Raw genomic sequence first — 20,542 nt, forward strand, 5'->3', positions numbered from 1 at the left:
CGTAGCACTGTATGAAAAGTTGACTGTGCTGAATATAGATCCATATGCCCTAACACAAGCTGTATAGTTCTGCACTTATTAGAAAGATAAAGAGATCTAAGATGTTTTATGTGGTGGGAGCTCTTTTATGGAATAGAGTCCTGAAAATTTATGACGCACTGGGAATTATCTCCAGTACTGAAAACTCTTAAAGGCTTTTCTGTTTAGAGCAGCCTTTAATTTGGAGAACTAATTGTGGAGTAGGTTTGATGGAACTGATGCTAAACTGGATTAAGTTGGGGGTTAGATATGTATTGGCAAAATGAGTCTTTCTTCTTGTTTATGATTTGTATTTGTATGCTAGAATTTTATTATGAATGTTATAGTTGATCACTGCCTAGAATACAAGATAATGCGCTATGTAAGCTGTATAAATAAATACATTTTCAGCTTCACTGCCTAAAGAACATTCATAGATAAGAGACATCCTTTCAGTGGTGATCATAAACCTATGAATATTGAATATTGACCTAGTACTAAATTGATTTATAGGCATAGAGTGTCTGTAGTATTTAGAAATATGACAATCTAATAATAGAACGTGAAATGTGCTTCCTGTATACTATGATAATATGTTTCTTAATTCGGCAAAGAGGGAGACCATTTACTAGATGTCCTGAGCCAGGATGTTGTCATTATGGAAGGAAATGATTCTAGAGAGAGCTTCATAAGCTAGATTTAGTAATGTAATTTCAAGCAGCAGTGTCCCTAGACACTTAAAAAAAAACTATAATTGGTGGCTGTATTTAGCAGCATAGTGACAGGACATTTTCAAAGGGGCCAATCTAATTGGCTTAGTCAGCCAGATCATTTTGAAAATTTCTGACATTGGGAATAACATTATAAAGTGTATTTTACAGAAAAAAGTTCTTGTAAAAATGTGCAGCCAGGGGGCGTGGCTTGGAGCGCGCACGATATGGCAGCTTAACCGCAGCGCTCCTCGTATCCAGGCAACAAACGGAAAAAAAATAAAACTTTCACTTTGTCTGAGCGATATAAAAATAACATAAAACAACGTCGGAAATGGCAAGTATGAAGCAGGGAAAATCTGAAAAGCCTTCAACATCGGGTATATCAGCAAAAAGAACAAAAGTAACTCCCCTGTCACCATCGAGTGTGCCGTTCCCGATGGAAACTGAAGAACTCACTGAAAAGTCCGATATTATGACTGAACTGTTCAAAATAAAACTGATGCTGACTGAAAATGCTAATAAAATCTCTGAAGTTAAAGAAGAACTTCTCAACATGAAACAAGAGATTCAAACCGAAAGACAGAGAATGGCAGTGATGGAAGAAAAAATGGAGCAATTTGAATCCTTCACACAAGAGTATGATAAAGATAAAAAAGAAGTAGCAGCTTTAAAAAATCAATTGGTGGATATGGAAAACCGAGGAAAAAGAAAGAACATCAGAATTTTAGGTCTGGCTGAAAATATTGAAGGGGGAGATCCTGTACAATTCTTGGAAAATCTTTTACCTAAACTGCTTCAGCTCAATTCAAAATGGCCGTTAGAGATAGAAAGAGCCCACAGAATCCCCATAAGAAAGCCAGTAAACCAGGCTGCTCCAAGACCTTTGATATTCAAGGTATTAAGGTACCAACATGCTCAGGAAATATTAAAAATGGCAAAAGCAAATAAAAACTTAAATTATAAAGGATCAAAACTGATTTTAGTTCCTGATTTTGCTAAATATACTGCAAATATAAGAAAACAATTCCTCACATTCAGACAGCAGTTAAAAGAAAAAGGTTACATATATGGAATATATTATCCGTCCACTATGAGAGTATCCAGTGGAAATAAATCCATATATTTTCAAGATCCTGCAAAACTGAAAGAATTTTTGGCACAAGAAGAACCTATGTTTACATAAAAAACAGAAAAAAAGGAACAATTCAGCTGAAGAAAGAAGAAAGAAGAAAGAAGATGGAAAAAAGGGAAAAATAAAGAAGATTATTAATAAAAAAAAAAAATAAATAAGACATAAGAAATGTTTACTAACTGGAAAGAAAATTTATTGATATATTGGATGCAATAATATAATATTATTTTATCAAATTAATTATTAATAAAATATTTGCATCCACATTCATTAATACTAGTGGAAAAAAAAAACAACATTTTTTTTTAATTATTAAAATATAAATTAATTATAAAATTAAATTATTTATATAAAATATATATTTTAATCAGAATAGAGAATTTATTCAATTATATAAGCATATTAACTTATTATGATTAATGAATAATGAAAATGATTTACAATGAATTTATTATTAATATTATTGAAAGGAAAATTTGTTATATTGAGAATAAGACTTAAAAATGAAATATATTAATTTATTATAACAACAATATTTTAATTCTATGTAAGAAGATTGTAATTTTATGAAATATATACAAGATAAGAATTGATTTATTGAAGGGATTAATTAATAAAATAGGGGTCTATTATAAAATTTATATTTAATTCAATTATTTAGTCATATTAACTTATTATGGAAAAATAAGGAATTGATTAATTGATTGGTAGATAATTAATAAAATAGGAGTTCATTATAAAATTTATTTATTGATATAAAATGTATATTTTATTCAAGTATTCATTCAAATTAATTCATTATGAAGACGATCTATGAAAATGATTGAAATGCATTTATTATTAATATTAATATTTTTATAAAAATGGGTATATTTAATTTACATGATGAATATATAACAGATATATAGAGAATAAGAGCTATATTTGTAATATGTTTATTTATTAAGAGTATTATATTACATGTATACATGATATTGAAATTAATTTTATGAATCAACTATATATAATTCTCAGTAATTTTATAAAATCTTATAGATTAAATGGATATAATTTTCAATTATATAAGGGTGGAAGTATAAAGAATGTATTGAATTTAGAGATATGTTTTTAAATAATATAATGAATTATTAGTTGCCTGGGGATGGAAATTTAGGTTTTGCATGACCAATGCGTGTTCCAGATCAGAATATGATAATGGGTGGGGGGGGAGGGAAAATAATGGGTGGGATAGGGGATAAATTTTTATGGAATGTGCTAGGATCTAATCTTGTAAAATATCATAGAATATTGATTAAAACATAATTATTAATTAGATGGATATAAAAATGTATTCGCTGAATGTCAATGGTTTAAATCATCCTATTAAGAAGAAGAAATTATTATCGTTCCTTAAAAATCAAAATGCGGACATTTACTTCATTCAAGAGACGCATCTTTCGGAAATTGAATCAAAAAAATTATCTGGAGGTTGGATTTCTAAATGTTTATTTGCACCGGCTTTAAAGAAAAAAGCTGGAGTGGCTGTTCTAATAAACAAAAAATGTAATGCAGATTTTAAATTAATTAATTATGATCCCTTAGGTAGATGGGTACATATCGAAATGGTTCTGGGAAATACAACCCTGAATTTATTCAATTTATATGCTCCTAATACGAATCAAATGGAGTTTTTTAAACAAATTCAACAATTACTTTTACCACTGGCTACATCTAATTTAATAGTAGCAGGGGATTTCAATGCTGTAATGGATCCGATTTTGGATAAAAAACCAAGTAAAGTTATGAAATCATTAGGCTTAGATAATTTGATACTATCTTGTGATTTAGTAGATATATGGCGAATTCTTCATTTTAATGAACAGGAATTTTCTTTTTGTTCTCAGGTCCATAAATCCTTTTCACGAATTGATTATATATTTGTTTCTAATAATATAGCGCAGCGTGTATTAAAAGCAGTAATTGATCCCATTATAATTTCAGATCATGCTGGTGTGTGGATTAATCTTCAAAATTATGATGTTGAAAACTTTGATTCAATTTGGAGATTTAATAATGATTTACTAGCGGATTCAAAATTTCTTGAAGATTTTAAAATAAAAATGCAAGAATTCTTTCAATTTAATGAATCAGATACTATTAATGCTGAGATCTTATGGGATGCTTTTAAAGCAACTATGAGAGGAAATATTATTTCATATTCAACATTTATTAACAAACAAAAAAAAAACAATTTCTTGAGATGGGAAAGCAAATTAAATTATTAGAAAATAAATTAATTGAGAAATGGGAAAATAATACATTACAAGAAATATTAAAATTAAAAGTTAAATATAATGAAATTTCTTCTCAAATTGTGAAGAAAGACATTTTCAATAAACAAGTACAACATTATGGAAATTCAAATAAAGCGGGGAAATTATTAGCAAATTTTCTTAAAGTAAAGAAAAGAAAATCTAAGATTATTGCAATTAAAGATACACAAGGTAACACACATACCAAGACAAAAGATATTATAACACAATTTCTTGATTTTTACAAAGAATTATACACTTCTAATTCTTATAAAAATAAAGAACAAGACGGATTAACTTTTTTAAATTCATTTATTGGACCAAACATTCCAGATCATATAAAAGGAAGTTTAGAAGAACCTATATCTTTAAAAGAGTTAGAAACAGCATTGAAGTCTCTTAGAGTTGGATCCGCTCCAGGTGGAGATGGGTATACTGTTGAATTTTATAAATTTTTCCAAAATATAATATTACCACATCTGTTAAATTTGTATCAATATCAAATAAAGAATGAAAATATTTCTGGTACTATGGCAGAATCGATAATTATAGTCTTACCAAAACCAAACAAAGATCCTACTCTGGTTTCAAATTACAGGCCTATTTCATTATTGAATGTGGATAATAAATTAATGGCTAAAGTATTAGCATTAAGATTGGCAAAAGCTCTTCCTTTCATTATTGATGTACATCAAACAGGATTTATTGCTAAAAGACATTCATCAAATAATACTAGATTAGCATTCCACTCATTAAATTTAGCAAAAAATATAAATGATCCAGCTTTTTTAATATCTTTAGATGCAGAAAAAGCCTTTGATAGAGTGGAATGGAATTTTATATACCAAGCTTTACAATGGTTTGGTATAGGATCCGGTTTTATTAAAATGATTCAGACATTGTATAGCTCTCCTGGAGCAAGATTATATATTAACAATAATTTATCAAATAGATTTAACTTGCATAGGGGAGTTAGACAAGGATGCCCTCTGTCTCCTTTACTTTTTGATATTGTCCTAGAACCTTTATTAATTGCAATAAACAAAACTAGGGAGATAAAGGGAATATCATTTACCAGTTTTGAATTTAAATTATCTGCATATGCAGATGATATATTATTATATTTAAGAGAACCGGAAACTACTATTCCATGTATACTTAATTTAATAGAAAAATATGGTACTTTTTCTGGATATAAAATTAATTGGAACAAATCTGAAATTCTCCCAATCAATGTTCATTGTACCAAAGAATTATTTGATCCATATTCATTTATTTGGAAAGAAGATGGAATTAAATACTTAGGAATTATGATCAAAAATACAATTGAAGATACAGTCAAAGAGAATGAAAAACTTTTATTAAAAAAAATAACAGAAATGTGTGAGCAATGGAATCCGTTACATCTTTCTTGGTGGGGAAGAATTCAAACAAATAAAATGATGGTATTGCCTGTGGTTTGTTACCAAATGAGTATGATACCAATATTTTTTCAGGGGTCATTTTATAAAAAACTTAACAATATTCTTACAAAATTTGTTTGGTGTGGGAAAAGACCAAGAATCGCTTTAGTATCATTACAAAGACCAATTATGGAAGGGGGGGTAAATTTTCCAAATTTTTATAGGTATCATCAAGCCTATATTTTAAGACAGGGTATGTATTGGATCCTCCCAGATCTTTTAGAAAATGTACCAGATTGGCTGTATTTAGAATGGCGGCTCCTGTTCCCTTTATATCCAGAACAGTTAATAACTATAACAATGCCTAAAAGATACAAAGACCACAGAATTTTATTTGACACTTGGAAAACATTGAGATACATCAGTAATCTGTCACCAGAACCTATTGCTAAATCTCTAAATCAATCAATATGGGTAAACTCCAGGATCAGAATTGGCGGATTTAAAATCGTCTGGAAACAATGGATAAATGCAGGAATACGAACATTGAATGATGTCATTTCAGAAGGTTCACTGCTTAGTTTTTCACAATTGCAAAATAAATTTGGATTAAATAAAACACAATATTTTAAATGGATGCAATTGAAGCAGGCCATTCAGGTAGGGTTCCCTGAATGGAAAAATCTTAATAATCAATATAGTCTACAGGTTCTATGTTTCCAGGCGGATTTTTTGGGTCACCAAGCCGCAAAATGGTACAAATTGATATACGGATTTTTAAATAAAAAAAGAAAACAGGTCTTAGGGATATTTGGAGTATTGAGATTGGTCAGACAATTTCTGAGTCTCAATGGCCACGATTTTGGTCCTGGAGATTAAGATCTACAAAGTCAGCATCTATGAATCAAACATGGTTGTTCTTATTACATAGAGTGTTCTGGACCCCAACGCGCCTGCAAAAGATAGATAGTACTAGATCTAATAGATGCTGGCATTGTAAATTGGAAATAGGGACGTTAGATCATTTAATTTTTTTCTGTCCCTGTGTAAACGCATTTTGGAATTCAATTTGGCCCCAAATTAATAAGTTACTAGAGAATTATGTAGGACTCTCATATGATACCATATTATTTGGCACTGCAATGAGAACTAAGAGTCCTATTTCAGCAAATAATAATAAGCTATTATTAATATTAACAGGAGTCGCCATGCAACAAATTACTCAAAATTGGAAAGATTATACCAAATTAAATTTTACGTTCTGGTGGAATTCTGTCTGTCATATTTATAAAATGGAAAAAGTATTAGCGTTACAACAAGGGAATCTTCTTAATTTCAAGAAAATTTGGCAACCATTGACTAATTATTCTAATGATTAGATATCTTAGCACATTGATAAAAATTATATATGACTGGGGTGGGATTTGATTAATTATTGGAAACATGTTATATAAAAAAGGGGGAGGGATTTATATTTTTATGTTAATGTATAATCTTTATCATATTATATTTTAAAAACTATGATTTATTAATGATAGTATACTAGATATATAATAATTAATTATATTCACTATGATTCAGTTATTGTAAGAATGGAAAATCTATAAATAAAAATTTAAAAAAAAAAAAAAATGTGCAGCCAAATTTGTGTGTATAAATCAGTATTTCTCAACACATGGTATGGGGGCACATGAGCTGCTTGGGGGGGGTATGTGGTATGGGTCTTCCACCCACCTCCTTCCTCCAGCAGCATGCCCCCCTCTGCCGAAGCTGACTTGGAAGGCTTCCCTCTGATGTCAACGCTGACATCGGAGGGAAGCATTCTGAGTCAGCCAGGGTGGCCACACAGTACGGGTAACACCAAGTTAACTCTAGCGATGAAGAACCCTTCGTCGTCTGCCACTCTCCTACTGCCTATCAGGGAGTCCAGAACCTATACAAGGCCCAGCACTGGCGCTAGCTTAAATGACGCAGATCCTTCGAGTCTATCCGCTTGTGAGGCCCTGTTGGTACCAACCACCCTTTTGACGCAAACGTATCAAAGTGGGTGGAGCCAACAGGGCCTTCACAAGCACGTGGACATGAAGGATCATTGTTGAAGTTAGCGCCAGTGCTGGGGCCTGTGTGGATTCCAGGTCAGGCAGTGGTAGGGCAGCAGAAGGAGGAAGGTTAGAGGAGGAGAAATGCTGGACTTAACGGGGGGGGGGGGAGGAATAGAGAGGGAGCAATGTTGGACTGAGGGATGGAGAGAAATGGAGAGAGTTGTTTAGGCTGGCTGGCTGGATGGATGGGTGTGGGGAAATGCTGTACATGGATGAAGGAGAAGGGACATGCTTCTTATGGGATGAAGAGGAAGAGAAGAAAGAAGAGGAAAAGCACATGGATGGAGAGGAGGGAAGTGGAACTGAAGAGAAAGGGAAGATATGCACATGGATGAAGAGGAAAAGAAGAGAGAGGAAGGAGGTGCACATGGATAAAGTGGAATGGAAGGAAATAGAGAAAAGAGATGCACATGACTGGAAGGGAAAAGGAAGAGTAAAAAAGATGCATGTGGATGGAGGAAGGGAGGGGCATGAACTTGGGACACAGAAGGGAGGAAGGGAATAGAAAGGGAGAATTGTTGAGCATGAGTTTGTGAGTGAGAGGGAAAGAGATGGTGCACATGGGGAAAGGAAGAAAGAGGAAAAATGTTGGTTATAGAGAAAGAGAAGAGGGAGGCAGAGATGCATGGGGAATAGAAAGATGAGAGGGAGAAATGTTGGATATGGTTTTGGAGAGGGAACAGTGGAACAGATTGAAAGGGATGCAAGGGGGAGAAAAGTTGGACATAGTGATGGAGGGAATGGAGGGAAAGATGTTGCATGTGCTGGAGAGGGGTGATAGAAGGAGAAATGTTGGACATGGGGCTGGTAGGCAGTGGTGAAAGATGCTGCACATGATCAGGGGGGGATGAGAGAGGGAGAAATGTTGGATGTGGCAGTAGAGGGGATGGCAGAGATGCACCCTGGATCTCTCTCTCTTTCCCCACTCCCTTTGCAGCAAGGGAGGGAATGAGAGAAAGACAGATGGACAGTGACAGAGAGAGGGAGACATGTTGCCAATGGGGACAGAGGAGAGAGGAAGAAAAGTTGGACTCTTGGAAGAACAGAGAGAGCTGTTGGTTGGGGAAGGAAATGAGATCCAGAGGAGAGGAAGCATGCAGGAGGCAGAAAGAAAGAAACGTTGGATGCACTGTCAGAAGGTAGTGCAACCAGAGACTAATAAAATCACCAGACAATAAAGGTAGGGAAAATGATTTATTTTCAATTTAGTGATCAACATGTGTCAGTTTTGAAATTTATATCTGCTGTCTATATTTTGTACTATATTTGTCTATTTTTTGTAGCTGTTCCTCAGGCGGCATTGCATATTTTAAAGTCATCTGCCTTGACCTCATTGAAAAACAAACAACAAATGAATATAAATAATAAACATTTTCTCTGTGTACAGTGTGCTTTGTGTTTTTTAATTTTGTGGTTACCATTATGCATTGTTAATAATATATTGTGTGTATATGAAAAATGAATGGAAGAAATTGCATTTTAATTAGTACTATTATTATGGGGGTTAGGTCTGAGGCGGAGCTTGGGTGGGGATACTTGGTTGATATTTGTTAGACTTAGAGGGTACTTGACTTGAAGAAGTTGAGAAACACTGTATTAAATATATATGAACCAGTGTTCCCTCTAAGCGGGCGGGTGTTGTGAGCAAACTTTTTTCACCGTGAGCCAAAAATATCGGGCGCCAGCAAATTATGAGCCAACTCGCCCGATTCTCCTCTCGCCGCCCTGCCATCTGCCGTACGCCTCTTCCGATCGTGCGCTGTGACGAGAAACGTGTGCGCTGCGATGTAATATTTTGTGCGCCAGCGCACGCCAGCGCAGCTTAGCGGGAACACTGGTTCAAATGGTTTTATTTATTTCCCCAAATTTATTTTTGTTATACGCATTGAAAATATTTGATATTGCGTTTAAATCAAAATCTCAATAAACTTGAAACGAGTGCCCGTGAGATTGTGGGAGGGTTAAATACTCAAAACTTAGAAGTTTTTGCTACGCCAGCTTTCTGGTATCTTTACATACAGTGGCGTACCTAGCATATGTAACATCTGGGGCCCATCATTTTTTGGCACCCCCCCCCATCTGTAAGAAAAACATGATTTTTAGTAACAAACCACACGTCACACATGAGTACCTAGGAAAAGGCAGCATCTTACATATTGCAGTGAGCAGTACATCAATACACCCATTGTAAAACTAAACAAGCCAGACCAGCACAGATCAATCCTACACCGTCAATCCTAACAGAAAACCATGTCTTTCGAACACACAGAACACAGAAAACACCTTCGCCTAGTAAGGAATATGTAATCACAAACTAACCCCTCCCTCTTTTACAAAACTGTAGTGTGGATTTTAGCTACGGAGGTAACAGCTCTGATGCTCATAAAATTCTGAGCATCAGAGCTGCTACCACCAAGGCTGGTGCTAAAAACGCTTCACAGTTTTGTAAAAGGGGGGATAAAATAAAAATACATAGACAAAGGTTAAATTGAACCAGCAAGAAGCTGGACTCTGCATACAATGCTTCACAGAAACAGTGACACATGTCTCCTAAAGCAATAAATAAATAGAAATTTTTTTCTACCTTTGTCTTCTGTGGTTTCTCCTTTCCTCATCTTCTTGTAACTCTCTTCCTTCCATCCACTGTCTGCCGTCTCTCTTCCCCTATATGGCATCTTCTCTCCTTCTATGCCCCTTCCAGAAACTGTATGCCTCCCACTTCCATCTCTCCTTTCACCCCATTGGTCTGGCATCTCTCTCCTCGCCTTCCCTCTCCCACACCTCTCCTCATAGTCTGGTATCTCCCCTTCCCTGATTCTCTGGCATCTCTCTCCTTTCCTTTTCTTCCATCTTTCGCTCCCCCTCCATGCTCTCACATCTCCCCCTTCCTTTTCCCTTAGACTGGCATACCTTCCTCCTACGCTCCAAGCCCTGGCATCTCCTTTAATTCCCTCCCTCATCTTCCTTCTCCCTCCAGCTGGGTACCGCAACACTCTTCCCTGCAGCTCTGCACTTCCCCACAATTGCCATGCTTCGGTTCCTCTTCTTCCTTCCTTCCTCCCCCCCCCCCGCGGGACCCTGCGGCACCATCAACTCTTACTCCCTCTAATGTCGGCCCTGCAGCTCCAGACTTCCTCGCACCTTCTCCCCTCCCCCTTTGGATCGCTATTATTTTAAATGTTATAGCCGCGGAGCTGTATCCATCAGTGGAGATGTCTAACCTCGGCCTGCCCCGGAACTCTTACTGCAACAGTGACTTCCTGTTCCTGCCTAGACGGGCGGCTGCTGCAGTAAGAGTTCCGGGGCAGGCCGAGGTTAGACATCTCCACTGATGGATACAGCTCCGCGGCTATAACATTTAAAATAATAGCGATCCAAAGGGGGAGGGGAGAAGGTGCGAGGAAGTCTGGAGCTGCAGGGCCGACATTAGAGGGAGTAAGAGTTGATGGTGCCGCAGGGTCCCGCGGGGGGGGGGGGGGGGAAGGAAGGAAGAAGAGGAACCGAAGCATGGCAATTGTGGGGAAGTGCAATCCCCCCAATGCGTCCCCTTACCTTACCGACGCGTGTGTGCGCTGTGAAGAGAAACTTTGCGCTGCGATGTAATATTTTGTGCGTGAGCGCAGGCCAACGCAGCTTAGCGGGAACACTGTATATGACTTCACCCAACTACTTTTTATACCTTTGTCCTTACACACCTGGATTACTGCAGCACTTTATTCAATGGTCTTACAGCAAAAAAACACCAAAAGACTACAGCGAGTTCAAAATGCAGCAATAAGACTACTGAAAAACCTACAAACTCATGACCCAGTCTCTCCAGCACTGATATTGGCCCACTGGCTGACCATAACCAAACACTGCATTTTCAAAGGCCTAGTGTTGGCATATAAATCCCTCTACAACATGACACCCAAATACTTCTCAGACAAACTACGCCCCAGAATATGAAATACTACTACATACACCATCAGGGCACTCCCTCCAGCCTGGAAACGATCCTATTCACATTTTTTACCAAACCTCTGGAACAGCCTACCTCCTCATATCAGAGCCCCTAAGGACTTTTTAACTTTAGAAAGCTGAAAAAACTTACCTTTTTGCCTAGTCACTCCCCCAACCCTTTACCAGCATCAGTAAGAAATCCTATATGAATATATATTACAACACACTGTATGTAAACTGTAACCTGTTGAGTTCTTTGGGGAGGACAGGATATAAATCTAAATAAATACATCAATAACCTTTATTCAAAACTGGATCCTTTATAATAATTCTGCACTCTTATAAATCACAAAAATTATTAGTGCGATAACATTCATGGAAATAAATGAAGTAAAACTAAACCAAATAATAAAAAATAAAAATAAAATATATACTAAAGAATTGTATAGTGTGCTCAGTGCTGCAACTCACAGGTCATGTGAAACGAGGAACCATCACCTCATGCATTACGTTCCTCTTTTTATCATAGCAGTGCAATTTTCAACCAGACTTAGAGGGGCAAAACAAACGTCTAAGTCCATTTTGGGCCTAGGGCGCTAGTCGTCCAAAGTCGTCAGTATCCAAAGTTCATTCTCAAAAAACATATCCAAAATTTTTTTCTTTCAAAAATCATCTACTTCTACGTCCAGCCATTTGATTGTCCAGACCATAACTAGTATGTCTGTCTTTATACTACATTCTAAAAAAATTGGCCAAGTCCTAAATGCCTAGAAAAAGACCTTTTGGATGTGGGAGAGGCCAGCAAAGTGATGGACTGGCCACCCAGACATGGCAACAGAGTAGTGAGGCACCTTACAGGGCACGCTGTGCACTTCACAAAAAAGGTGCCACATAAACATCTCACCACAATTCTCTTGCAGGTCATGGTAAGCCCCCTAACACCGCCCCCCCCCCAAAAAAAAACAAAAAAAAAACCTACTATACCCACCTGTCTACAACCCCAATAACCCTTATAGCTGCAGGTGTCACCTTATGGCAGTAAAGTAGGATTTGTTTGTTTTTTGGTGGACTCACATTTTCCATCATGAATGCAGTGGTTAGAGTGGCTTTTGGGCCTTGGTTCTCCTCTCTATGGTTCACTAGCCCACCCCCCAGACTACTTAAGCCACCTTTGTGCAACTCTACTAGGCTTTCCTATGCCAGGTGCTGATGGTCTGGAGGCAGGTATGTAAGTTTTTATTCTGATTTTATGGTGGGAGGGGGCAGTGATCACTGGGGGAGTATGTGTGTGTGTGTGGGGGGGGGTTGTATAAGTTCCATCCAGGCAGCCTCGTTAAACTTTCAATTATCCCTGCAGTATGACTAAGTCTAGGTCGGTCCACATCCTGCCCACATCCCGCCCTAACCACTCCTTCAAAAATGCCCCTTTCAGCTCTAGGTGCACAGTGGGATTCAGAGGCCTAAAAAGTCTCTAAATACATCTAAAAACCTGTTTCGATTATTGGCACTTGGATGACCTGTCTTTTTGATCATCCAAGTGCCGACTTGGGTGGGTTTTTAGACTTATTTCTGTTTCAATTATGAGCCCCACTGCCATTAATAATCACTTATAAACTGATGTTGACATATCTGCCTAACTTTTGATGAATCCTCCAAAACGAGTGAACTCTTGATAATTCCTCTAAACGGGTAATTTATAAATCTTCATGTGATGATATTAACATGGTCCAAAATGTCCAACATGGCCTCAAAAAAGATCCCACAAGTCCCAATATATCACCCCCAAAATGGAAAAAAAAAGCCAAACAACCACAAGCAAAACAAAATCGTGCCCAGCAGTCCACTCATGCAGTGGCCCTTAGGTCAAAGACCAGTGCCCATAGACAAGGGGTCTCAAAGTCCCTCCTCGAGGGCCGCAATCCAGTCGGGTTTTCGGGATTTCCCCAATGAATATGCATTGAAAGCAGTGCATGTAAATAGATCTCATGCATATTCATTGGGGAAATCCTGAAAACCCGACTGGATTGCGGCCCTCGAGGAGGGACTTTGAGACCCCTGCCATAGACTAACCTTACCTGCATACGTTCTGGTTCAACAGGAACTTGTCTAACTTTGTCTTGAATCCCTGGAGAGTGTTTTTCCCTATAACAGCCTCCGGAAGAGCGTTCCAGTTTTCTACCACTCTCTGGGTGAAGAACTTCCTTACGTTTGTACGGAATCTATCCCCTTTTAACTTTAGAGCGTGCCCTCTCGTTCTCTCTACCTTGGAGAGGGTGAACAACCTGGCTATATCTATTAAGTCTATTCCCTTCATTATCTTGGATGTTTCGATCATGTCCACTCTCAGTTTCCTCTTTTCAAGGGAAAAGAGGCCCAGTTTCTCTAATCTCTCACTGTACAACAACTCCTCCAGCCCCTTAACCATTTAGTCGCTCTTCTCTGGACCCTTTCCTGTATTCGTGTATGATATTTTTGTTACCGACATGCATCACCTTACACTTATCCACGTTGAATCTCATTTGCCATGTTGCTGCCCATTTATCGAGCATGTTTATGTCATGTTGCAGGTCTTCGCAATCCTCCTGCATCTTCACTACTCTGAATAACTTCGTATTGTCTGCAAATTTTATCACCTCACTCGTCGTACCAATTTCCAGGTCGTTTATAAATATGCTGAAGAGCACAGGTCCAAGCACTGAACCCTACGGCACTCTACTCATGACGCTTTTCCAGGCGAGCATTATCCATTTACCCCCACTCTCTGTTTCCTATCCGCCAACCAGTTTTTAATCCACGTGAGTATTTTACCCTTGATTCCATGGCTCGCAATTTTTCAAAGTAGTCTTTCATGTGGAACCTTGTCAAACGCCTTCTGAAAATCCAGATATACAATGTCGACCGGGTCACCCTTGTCTATCTGCCTGTTACTCCCTCAAAGAAGTGCAGCAAGTTCGTCAAGCAAGATCTTCCTTTGCTGAAGCCGTGCTGGCTGGTCCTCATCAGATTGTGTCCGTCAAGGTGATCAATGATGTGGTCTTTTATCAGCGCCTCTGCCATCTTTCCCGGTACCATGGTGAGACTCACCAGTCTGTAGTTTCCTGGATCTCCCCTCGAACCTTTCTTGAAGATCGGCGTAACATTCACCACTTTCCAGTCTTCCAGAATCTTTCCCGATTTGAACGACAGATTGGCTATTATTTGAAGGATTCAAATATAGCCCCTTTTAGTTCCTTGATTATCCTTGGATGGATGCCATCTGGTCCCAGGGATTTATCGTTTTTAAGCCTATCAATCTGCCTGCATACCTCTTCTAGACTGACCGTCAACCCTGTCAGTTTCCCGTCTTTGTTTCCTGCATATAGCCTGTTGGCTTCCGGTATGTTGTGTATATCCTCTTCGGTAAATATAGACACAAAAAATGTGTTCAGTTTGTCAGCGATGGTTTTGTCCTCCTTTAGCACGCCCTTTATTCCATGGTCATCCAATGGCCCCACCGCTTCCTTCGCGGGTCATTTCCCCTTAATATATCAAAAGAACGGCTTGAAGTTTTTTGCCTCCTTGGCTATTCTTTTCCTCGTAGTGTCTTTTGGCCCCTCTTACTGCCTTATGGCACCTGCTTTGATGATGTTTGTGCTTTTTCCAGTTTCCATCCGTTTTTGACCTTTTCCATTCCTTAAACGAAGTCTTCTTGTCTATTGTCACTTTCTCCACCACTACAGTGAGCCACGTCGGTTCCTTGTTCTTTTTCCTCTTGGATCAGAAGGGTATATAACCCCTTTTACAAAACCACGAAAGCATTTTTTAGCACCAGCCAGTACTCTGAATATTCTACGCTGCTCCGATGCTCATGGGAACTCTGAGTGTCAGAGCAGTGCACAGCATTCAGTGTGCTGGATGGTGCTAAAAAACATTTTTGCAGTTTTATAAAAGGGGGGCATAATGCATTAAACAATCCCCACTGATCTACAATCAGTGTGGTGCTGTAACTCAAACCATTTTTCACTATTGGGGATTTTGATTGCAGATGTTTGTATCACCAGTTTGCAAAAAGCACATTGTCCTGGATTGGCATTTATCATAACTTTGGGTGCTTTTAACATTTCACCTAAATTCTGATTCCTTAGTGGGTTCTCTCAGTTATGGATGCACACTAAGAATATGCCAGTATTTCATAAGTATTGTCCACACACAATGGATATGTGAAGAATATGGCAGGAGACAAGTCAGAGAACTCTTAGCCGTTTTTTGGACTAACTATTGTTTACTTACTGATTCTCTGTTGAGCCATTCCATGTGTGTATATATAAAGCTCTTTTGTAAGCTCTCTTTCTGGTATATCCTAGATACCCTCTTTGAACAAATCGTTTGGCCAACTCTTCTGCATGACCCTTAAAATCAGACAAGTTAGAACAAATTGGTCTAATAACGTAGAAATTGTCATGTAGGAAGGTTGTTCCTCAAAGTTTTAGATTGATAGCTTGTGTAGTGGAGAAAAGTATTGTGATCAGTGCTTTTCCTATAAAGATTGGGTAAAAAAACAAACAAACATACTGGGAGAAAAATGAATCTGTATGTCCAAAAATGTATCTGTGCATAACTTGCTTTCAAATGTTATATGAGGATCTACTGCATTTACATATGCCAAGAGCTGTTTTAATTCCTCCAGTGAGCCTTGCCATTTCATAACCACATCGTCTATATACCTCTTCAATGATAAAATATGACAGGCATAGGTACTGTGATATACATATTTATTTCAAACTCAGTCATGTATACACAGACCACCGAGAGGACCACCGTAGCTCCCATGGCAACCCCCTTAGTTTGTAAATTAAACTCCTGGTCAAACTAAAATTAATTTTTCTTAATGACAATCGTGGTCATAAAATTGAGCATAGCTATTTTTTAAATCAGAAATAGGCAACTGTATCAGATACTTTTCAACCACCTGTATAGTTGATTCTTGTGGAACATTAGTGTAAAGAACAACCATAGCCATGGTAACTAACCAAATTTCTTCATTTATAGTGATATCAATATCCTGCAAAATTTGTATATAATGTTGAGAATCCCTAACATGAAATAGCTTGAGTAACAAACCTTAAATAAAAATCAATGTATTGAGAAAGAGATTCTAAATTAGAGCGACATCCAGAAACTATCGGACATCCCAAGGGGGAGGAAGGGGGTCACATATTTATGAATTTTAGGGACAAAACAGATACATTGTCTTTTTGGATTAGATGTATACAAGAATTTAAACTCTTTGGCCGTGATGAACCCCAACTACCTTTGGGGGGTGGGGGGTATCCGGCAGGAGGGACTGGGCATCCCTCCTGCCATGATCATTTGGGGGGGTCAATGCAGGTGCCGGGTAAGAGGGACTGGGCATCCCTCCTGCTACGATCATTTGGGGGTCATGGCGATTGCGGGCAAGAAATATTGGGCATCTCTCCTGCTGCAATCATTACAGGGGGGGGGGGGAAGGTTCCACGATTCTCTAACCGATGCTTATGAAAGATGCTGGTTATAGAATTGTGCTTTTAGGCGAAGGACTGGTCCCTTCCATGCCTAAAAGGTCTTGTTTTGGGTGTTTGGGACTTGGGCAATTTTTTTTTTTTTTAATGAGAATAGGGCTTAAAGGTAGACTTAGTGGGAGTCTGGACGATTAAATACTTGAATGTACAGGTAGGCTATTCTCGAAAAAAAAAACACACATTTTGGACATTTTTTTTCAAGAATGGACATTTCTCTGCTGCCTACTTATACCAAAAAGGGACTTAGACTTTTTTTTTTATTATGCCCCTCCACATATATACATATATATACCATTGACTCATGTTCAAGTCCATAACATCTATAGTATGAATTATGAGTTCATCAAAAGCCACCCAAATCCTACTATACTGCCAAATAGGTCCTACCTGCAGCTATATTGGCTATTGGGGTGGTAGACAAGTGGGTATAGTAGGTTTTGGGGGAATTTTAGTGGGGCTCATCATAAATTATAAGGGGGTTATGGTGAGATATACATCTGACACCTTTTATGTGATGTTCACAACAATGCCCTCCAAGGTGCTCAACTGCTCTGTTGGGATGTCTGTGTGGCCAATCCATTACTATGCTGGACCCTCCCACTTCCAAATGGGCTAGATTAGGACATTTTTAAGATGGATGTTTTTGTATTTGAAAATGGCGAAAAAGTTAGACATCCTAAAGGCCAAGACGTCCAAATAGGTCATTTTCCCAAAATAAAATTTGGACGTCTAGCAGTTTCAAAAATGGATGTTTCTCTACCCAGATATTTGGTTGTCTTGCAGGATATGTCCAAAGTAGGACTTAACAACCTTATAAGGCACTGTTTAAAGTCTTATTCCTGGAATTGTCACCATATAGCATAAATCCAATATCAAATTCCAAGCTTCCAACCTTTAGAATATTCTTTCTATGTTATTCCTTTAAATCCTTAACTGATGTTGCTACTTCTGTTTTAGCCATAGACCTCAGAAACACCCCTCCTCCGTCCCATAAAGGTTATGATCTCATAACGGGGAAATTCATGTGTAACCTCCTCATCGGTCAAGGCTTAAATTTTTAATGGCTGATGCTCAATAATTTTATATTTATTTTGAACACTTTTTATACTTTAAAACGACTAATGAAATTTATGTAGCTGCTCTGCTACGAACAAAACCCTGACCCAGAATCAGGTCGTCTACGAATGATTTAGCATCGTGTTCTCCACGAACGTGCGGTGCGCTACGGAAGAGAGTCGGCCCCCTTCTGTCCGCGCTCTGGTCCCGAGGCATGCGGCTCTGCTACCACCCCAATAGCCAATATAGTTTATAGGGATGCTGCAGTGACCAAGAAGATAGTTTACAAGTGGTTTGAGCGATTTTGTAATGGTTGTGAATCGGTTGAAGTCGAGAAGAGATCGGGACATCCTTCAACGTCAAAAACCCAGGAGAATGTTGAAAGAGTAAGCAAAATGAAATTAAATTTATTGACAAACTTACAGATGGTCCTATAATTAAATCTACTTTATAGTCCTTATGGTTAAACTCCAAGATTCAAGTATGCGGTGCTGGGATTGCTTGGAAGAATTGGATGCAGGCAGGAATTTGGACATTAGATGATGTTATATCTAATGGGAAATTGCTTGATTTTTCACAGCTGCAACAATTATTTGGCATTCTAAAATCTCAACAATATAGGGGGTTGCAGCTGAAGCAGGCCATCCAGAGTGGGTTCCCTGAATAGAAAAACTTAAAAAATTATTATAGCTTGCAGACCCTTTGCTACCAAAAAGATCTAGTAGGAAATCAGGCTGCCCAGTGGTACAAATTAATTTCTCAATTCTTGAATAAAAACCAAAAAATAGTCTTAGAGACATTTGGAGCATCGAGATAAAACAGTACATTTCTGTATCTCGATGGTCACGAATTTGGACTTGGTTGAAATGTACAGCATCAGCATCTATGAGACAAACATGGTTATTTTTATTACATAGGATTTTTTGGACCCCAGTTAGATTACAAAAAAATAGATAATTCTAAGTGTAATAGATGCTGGCATTGTCATATTAATATTGAGACTCTTGAGCATATCTTATATTTTTGTCCACTGATATTTAATTTCTGGAGGTCAATTTGGGGACAGATAAATATTATTCTTGAATCATCTATTCCTTTATCTTATGAAACCATAATTTGTGGTACGTTGTTACAGGTAAAACCTGTTTTGGATAAATACAAGAGCCGTCTTTTATTGATCATGACAGGAATAGCCATCCAAATGATCACAAGGAACGAAATATTATGACAGAATTAACTACACATTCTGGTGGGCAAGTGTGTGTAATACATATAAATATGAAAGAATGAATGCAGAATGCTTGGGTCTTAGCAATACATTTAATAAAGTATGGAGCCCATTGACTGCATTGGTTAACATACAATAATAGAGATATATCTCTTATTTCTTTAGATTTCCTTACACATCCAGGGTGGGGGGAGGGGAGGGGAAAGTATTTGGAAGAGTTTAAAAATATTTAAATATAATATTGTAATAAATAATATGATTTAATATATTAATAATTGGGAGGGGGAAATGGATGTTTTCTTTAATAATGTGTGTAATATGGTGTATTTTATGCCATCTGTTAAAGTTATATTAATTGTAATACACTGTCAAAGCTTGAAAATTAATAAAGAATTATTAAAAAAAAAAAGAAAGAAAGAGTAAGCTAAATGATTCGATCAAACAGGCGATTGACTAGGGAAATTTCTGAACATCTCTTATAGTTCCATTCAAAACATTTTAACAACGGATTTGAATATGAAACGAGTGAATGTGACCTGAGAAATGGGCAAATGGGTTCATTCTCCATTATGACAATGCTCTGTGTCAGACATCAGTTATGGTAGTGGCAAGAACAATAGGATAAGTATTTTCAAAGTGAGGGGGAGTATTTTGAGGAGGATTAATGGCAATGTAATAAATTTACTGTAATAATTTGTTTTATTTAAACATTCACCGCATTTTTTTTAAATCAAACCTCGTATGTTCTTATGAATATTTATTATACAGCACTACAGAAAAAAGCAAGGGAGAAGTGTAAAAGCTGTTTGTCTTCCTTTTCTTTCATAACTACCTTGTTTTGTGACTGATGCTTTGGAAAAGGGAGCTTACACTGTCCTTATTATGATTTGATTTAGAATAGCACCAAAGCACAAGCAGGAACTTAGTTGAGTTGTACCCAGGAAAGCTCTGGTAACCAGAAGTTATATCTGAAAGATGATTTTTCCCCTTTCATGTCCAATTTAGAAAGTAGAACACCTGAGCCTGGTAGATGATGAAGGGTGAATTTTCTTGATACAAAAATGGCTCATCGACTTCAGTGAATAAAAATAATCACATCCTACGTGACAAAAATAAAAAA

At 37.5% G+C, this 20,542-nt stretch overlaps 1 protein-coding gene across 4 annotated transcripts in view; it reads left to right on the forward strand.

Annotated features, from left to right (window-relative positions):
* CNTNAP2 (contactin associated protein 2) overlaps positions 1-20,542 on the forward strand; it is a 2,440,986-nt gene that overhangs the window by 1,610,424 nt on the left and 810,020 nt on the right. The window lies entirely within an intron of this gene.

This window comes from Geotrypetes seraphini, chromosome 2 (genome assembly GCF_902459505.1).
Source record: "Geotrypetes seraphini chromosome 2, aGeoSer1.1, whole genome shotgun sequence".
Classification (NCBI taxonomy): domain Eukaryota; kingdom Metazoa; phylum Chordata; class Amphibia; order Gymnophiona; family Dermophiidae; genus Geotrypetes; species Geotrypetes seraphini.